A 6,483-nucleotide genomic window follows, 5' to 3' on the forward strand; every position below is an offset into this window, starting at 1 on the left:
TTCCCCCTCCCCTCCTTTTCCCTCCCCCTCATTCTCCCTTCCCCCTTCCCACCTCTCCCTTCCACTTCCCCCTCCCCCATTCTCTCTTCCCACCTCTCCCATTCTCCCTTCCCACCTCTCCCTTCCACTTCTATTCTCACCTCACTCTCTCTTCCCTCCCCCTCCCCTCCCCTCAGTCACTCCCCTCCTCTCCCAGCTCATTCACAACCCCTTTGGATGGTGCGCGCACGCCGCTGCTGCGAATCCTGGTCCTCGCCGCCGGTCCGGGACCTCGCCACCGCCGGTCCGGGTCCTCGCCACCGCCGCCGGTCCGGGTCCTCGCCACCGCCGCCGGTCCGGGTCCTCGCCGCCGCCGGTCCGGGTCCTCGCCGCCAGTCCGGGACCTCGCCGCCGGTCCGGGACCTCGCCACCGCCGCCAGTCCGAGTCCTCGCCACCGCCGCCAGTCCGGGTCCTCGCCACCGCCGCCAGTCCGGGTCCTCGCCACCGCCGCCAGTCCGGGTCCTCGCCGCCAGTCCGGGACCTCGCCACCGCCGGTCCGGGTCCTCGCCGCCAGTCCGGGTCCTCGCCGCCGGTCCGGGACCTCGCCGCCGGTCCGGGACCTCGCCACCGCCGGTCCGGGTCCTCGCCGCCGGTCCGGGTCCTCGCCGCCGGTCCGGGACCTCGCCGCCAGTCCGGGTCCTCGCCGCCGCCGGTCCGGGTCCTCGCCGCCGGTCCGAGACCTCGCCGCCGCCGGTCCGGGTCCTCGCCACCGCCGCCGGTCCGGGTCCTCGCCGCCGCCGGTCCGGGTCCGGGTCCTCACTGCCGCCGCTGCCGCTACCGCTACGGGTTCTCCCAGCGCCACTGGCCGACGTGCTCGCATGCGCAGTAGAGCTGCTCTCTACTGCGCATTTGCGGCACGTCGGTCCCATCCCATTTATATGGTAGATTAGATGATGCAATACAAACGAAGGACAACATCCTTCAAATCAGATAAATAAATGTGCAACTCGTCATCATTTTGTTCTAAACACAAACTGCCCTAATAGTCAAACATATACACGAGATACACATTCTCTCGTCTCACACGCACATACACCTCAGTGGAATAACAATGTATATATATATTTAGGTCCAATTTACAGCGAATAATGATTCCCGAGCCGGCGTGGGTGGCCATTCATCAGGCCTGCTGATAATCCTCTGAGAAAATCTGACATCTAACCTCTCCAACTGCAGCCAATCAATCCGGCAATACCGTACAGGAGAGTTTTCATTTAACCAGTATTTCAGAGTACAAAATTTTGCAAGTAAAATTGCAAATTTTGGAAACCTTTTAGACAGTGACATTGCCCGGGAGAGTGAGACTAATAATATTTCACCCTGGAAGGATGGTTTGCTTGACTTATCCTGATCTAGCTAGTCTATCATCCCAAACGTTATATAACTCGGGCAACAACAAAGTTATGCATTAAGGGACCATGCACAATCCGACACTCTTAAGCATTTGTCTGCGCTGAATTTTCGATTTCTGTTCTGCCTCTGTGTGACTGGACAAGCGCCGCAAAGCGGATTACAGTAATCTGCAGGCCGCGGATCAAAACGGGGTCACGGCTGAACTGATGGGGGCTGAGGGGTTGCAGGGTGCAGGGACATTAAAGGCTGAAGGTCCAGGCATGTCGCTGGGGGCAGCCTTGGGAAACCATGCATGTGCTTGGGTAACGTGACACGGAAATGAAAGCAGAGGCCGGCCCACGGGGCAGACCTGTAGAGTCCGTGGCCTTGCTGGCTGAAGAGCCGCGGTTTCACCCGGCAGCTGAATGCCACGTAGCGGTCGGGGGGGGGGGGGGAGGTAGAGTCCTTACACCGTCGGGTGCCGCTTCCCTGAAAGCCCCTGCGTCTGTTAATGTCGCTGCCGTCAGACACGGATCCCAGATGCACCTGCAGAATCCTTTTTTTTTTTTTTTTTTTTTTGTGGCTCGCCGGCAGACGTCGAAGTGAAACAGGAGTTCGGGGAAACGTTCATTTTTTATTGGGGGATCTTGCCATCCCGGATGTCCCCCCTGAAAGCACGGCTCCGGCGGACGGACGGCCGCTGATAACGAAGCGAACGTGCTACGCCGAAGTCCCCGGAGGCTGCGCGGGTGGGGCCCACCCACCCCCTGTCGCTCCCTGTGCCGAGTAAACACGCGAGACAGCTGCTGGGCAGACGTGCAGGTGCACAGGTGCCCGGCCCGAGGCCGAGATGAAAAGATAACGCATCAGCATCCCTTCACCATTCAGCCCCCATATCCCTTGACAAACTGTCCTCGACCTTAGGGGCTTAGGGCCGACCTCTGGAGAGATAAGCTGGGGCCGATAAAAGAGGCCCCCACAGCAGCCCAGGCCTCCAGGAAATCAAACACAGGATTTCTGAGCTGCAGCTGGGCCCCGCTGGTAGCAGGAGCCTCCCTTAGCAAACAGAAGCATGTGGGTGGCTTGCAACCAGCTGGGCCCGGCAGGGAAAACCAGTTCATTATTCCTGGGCAGATGAAAAGAGCCCCTTCCCGCTGTAAACTGAAGAAGCAGATAAGAGGGCTGTCCACGCCCCTCTGCGGCACCAGCTGCGATGTGGACAGTAACTGTGAACAGACCGGGAGGCTCCAAAGGGCCTGAAGGCCTATTCCTGGAACCCCGTCAGATTTTTGTTTCCAACAGAGCTGACAGATTCACGGCTCTGCCTGGCTCCCAACTCTCCAAGGCCTTTTTCCTCTTCTTGCCCGCATCGCGGTTTTCCTCTCCCGCCTCGGCTGAGGACGCTTTCACTGACGGCCTGATCCAGTCCTGCTTTTCTCAAAGAGATCAGAACCACAAGTCTACGGGTGCCACAGGGCAAAAGCCAGGGCCGGATTAGCCTGTTCCTTCGGACATGGAACTAGTTGGCAACTCCGTGGCACCGCCCGGCCCAGGTTTTACTCTGCTCAGTGTCCCAGGGCCTGTCCCCACTCTCATTAGGCGCAGCTTTTATAGAACAGGAAGCCCTGGCGACGGGAATCGCAGAACCAGCACGGACCCACCGGCCCCGATCAGCCAAGGCCACACAGACTCCAAAATGCAATGGCTTTGCTTGGGCCTGCATTTTTTCTGCCTGAAGAAGAATTTGACGGGAGACGAAGGGCTGGATTAAGAAGAGAACGGCAGGAGAAGGAGAGCAGCGGTGCCTCGGCCCGCATCCCCCTCTTCCTCTCTGCCGCCCGGTACAACTGCCGCTTTGACCCGTTCGGCTGCACAGAGTCCTATTCGGTTCAGAACAGGGCGGTCGAGTGAGAGGTGGAGGATGCGGCTGACGCATTCCTGCCTTCCTCCTCCTGCCACTGATCAGCTGCTGCCTATCCAGCCTGGCCCCCGCGTTTCCCCTCGGTGATTCTGCAGGAAGGGGCCGGATTTCGGTCGGGCCATGGCTCGCCTTGCTCCAGTGCCTGCGAATAGGAGCAGAGTGGCTCTTCCTTGCTCTGCTCTGTGCTGTCTGTTTCAGGCTTACCTCCCTCCTCTCCTGTTCCCTGCAACTGCTTGGGAGGGGAGGGACTGGAGCAGGAAGCAGAGGTCTCTGGTCTCTACTACCCGAGTCATGGGGCAGAGCCCTATATGCTCCCCAGCCCTGTTATTCAAGGCCTGGGGTTGCTGTCCCCTGATAGGGAAATGGTACAGCAAGGCAGTGGTCAGAGCCAGAGGAACGATGGGGTGCACAGAAGAGGCATAACCAGTAGGATAATGATGCAACCTCAGCTGGAATATTTTGTCCATTTCTGGAAATCTTAATTCCAAAAGGATACATATAATGCAGAATTTGCATCAAAAATCATGCGATGAAACATAAAGAACCTAAGTGGAAGGAAGGCAAAATGAATGCCAGCATGATTAAAAGGCGAGATGAAAGAGGCTATTTTAACCAAAAGAACTTCTTTCAAAAATAGGATAAAGCACAAGCATTGGCAAGATAAATGTAAGACAGTGATAAAACAGGCTAAGAGAGAATTTGAAAAGTAGATGGCCTTAAAGGCAAAAACTCATAATAAAAACTTTAAAAAATATATCCAAAGCAGAAAGCCTGTGAGGGAATCACTTGGACCATTAGGTGATCGAGGGGTTAAAGGCCATGGTGGAAAGATTGAATGAGTTCTTTCCTTCGGTGTTTACTGAAGAGGATGCTGGGAAATACCTGTGCTGGAAACTATTTTTAATGGTGATGATTCAGAAGCGCTGATGCAAATCACTGTGAAGCTGGAAGACGTAATAAGGCAGATTGACAAACTAAAGAATAGCAAATCGCCCAGACCAGATGGCATACACCCCAGAGTTCTGAAAGAACTAAAAAATTAAATTGTTACTAGAAATGTGTAACCTATTGTTGGGATTGTCTGCCATGCCTGAAGACTGGAAGGGAGCCAATGTAACCTCGATCTTTAAAAAGAGCTCCAGTTGTGATGTGGAAAACTATAGACTGGTGAGGCTGACTTTAGTGCCAGGAAAAATCGTGGAAACTATTCCAAAAGCACAAAATCACAGAACATATAGAAAGATATGTTTTAATGGAACCCAGTCAGCATGGATTTACCCAAGGGAAATTTTGCCTCGCCAAAGGGATAGTGGGCAGAGGGTGGGGAAAAGGAGGGAGGTAGGCAGGGAGAGATGAGGTAGGCTAGGAGAGTTGAGGTAGGCAGGGAGAACTCAGAGAGACGAGGCAGGCAGGCAAGGCTGGAACAGGAACACTGGATCAAGCGGGCAGGAACAGGGATGCACGATGCAGCAACTCAACACTGCTCAGGTTGCAGGCGACCCATTGCACGGCCATTGCACGGCCAAGTGATGTCATTGGGCTGCACCGGGAAGAGCGGTTCCCGCCACAGGGCCTAGATAGGCTGCATGCGCGCACCTAGAGGGGGAACCCCAGAAGGAAGGTGGCGGTGGCGGTGCCGTCCCAGCTGCGGGCCAGGCTGCGGCGTCGGATGAGTGTGCAGGCTGGTGGGGGCAGCCCGCGAGCCGGCGTACATAACAGCACCGAAGCCTGCAGGATTCGGGGCCCCTTTGTGTTCTTGTGGGTTTGCCACACCGCACACGCCATGACACGGAACAAACAGTGGTGTATACGAAACAAATGGAATTGAATGGAATTTTTACCCCTATTCATCGCATTCCGCATAATTCTGCATTCAGAATTGATAAGTGTTGGGCTGCAGATATGTGGGCTCTGCTGTATACAGTTTGACTATACATTTCCTTTTTAAATAGGGAAAAATCATTGCACAAGGAAGGAAAATGTTCCAATTAGTAATTAAATATTCAAAAGCATGTTATTAAATCTAGTGAATTATTTATAGCTAATGCAATCGTTACATCTCTTTAGATAGCCTTTAAATAATATTTCTGGTTGAGGGGGTGGGGGAATAAGCATGGAGATCGCGTCATGTGCTGTTGAAATGCAAATCCTCGAGAAAAGCCGACCTGACGCGTCCACAGTCAATGAGCGTTAAGTGCCTCGGTGCAGATGCTGAACGCAGATATCAGATGCTCGTCTTATGGGAGTAATAGCCCCAGATCTAGAGCCAGATCCCGGAGGAGGCCCACCTGGAGGCAGGGGTAGTCCCGGAGAACCACGACAGGGATGTACTTGTGCCGGGCTGCAATCTATTCAGGGAGGACAGGACAGGAGGAAAAGAGGGGAGAGGTGGCGCTGTTTGGGGGTTAGTTTCTGGGGGGGTATAGCAACTTCTCTTCAGAGTTAACAGGAAGAGCAGGAGATGCGTGGGGGCTCCCCCTGTACTCGGATGGGTCATAGAGAGCTCTAGTTGTTTGATGTCGTCCTTGGTTTTTTGCCTGACGAGATGGCTGCTTTACGTTCCCGCACACGGTTCTTCGCAGTTATGCAGATGGGTGACTGCTCTGCGCTTCTGCCAGGCTCGATCAAATTCACGGAATTGTTGCTTCAGGAAGGCCCTTGTGGAACCGATGGGGAGTTTCCAGGGCGTCTGGTTGGCCTGGTTTTAGCAGGGCTGGGGCGCTAATAACCAGGGTGGATTCCGTCTTCCATCGCTGGACTAAGGCTTCGGGTGGGTCGGAAGGCGATGGTGTTTCTGCTATGCTGGGCAGGTTGTTTTATGCTGTCACTTGTGATGGAGGAAAGATTCCTGGATGGTGGTTTCAGTGGGGGGAGGGGAGGTAAGCTGAGTTTGTTTTGAGATAGGTATAGCTGCTGGGACCAGGTACTGATTTGACCATGATACTGGGTCCACTGTTATCATACTGGAGCCATTACTAAAGTTTGCAGAATGAAAGATTTAAGTGGAGGGAGTGACCACGTTTGTGCGTGGGAACCTTGATTACCTGCGTGAGACCAAGATCCCCCGTGTTGCGTCGGAAAGTAGACGTGATGCCAATAGGAGGATTCTCTGAGTGATAGGACTATCAGCTTGTGACGAAGTGGCTATGCGACGGCGGGGGGGGGGATTGGGATTGTGAGAGTTTGAGAA

This window comes from Rhinatrema bivittatum, chromosome 5, assembly GCF_901001135.1.
Source record: "Rhinatrema bivittatum chromosome 5, aRhiBiv1.1, whole genome shotgun sequence".
Classification (NCBI taxonomy): Eukaryota; Metazoa; Chordata; class Amphibia; order Gymnophiona; family Rhinatrematidae; genus Rhinatrema; species Rhinatrema bivittatum.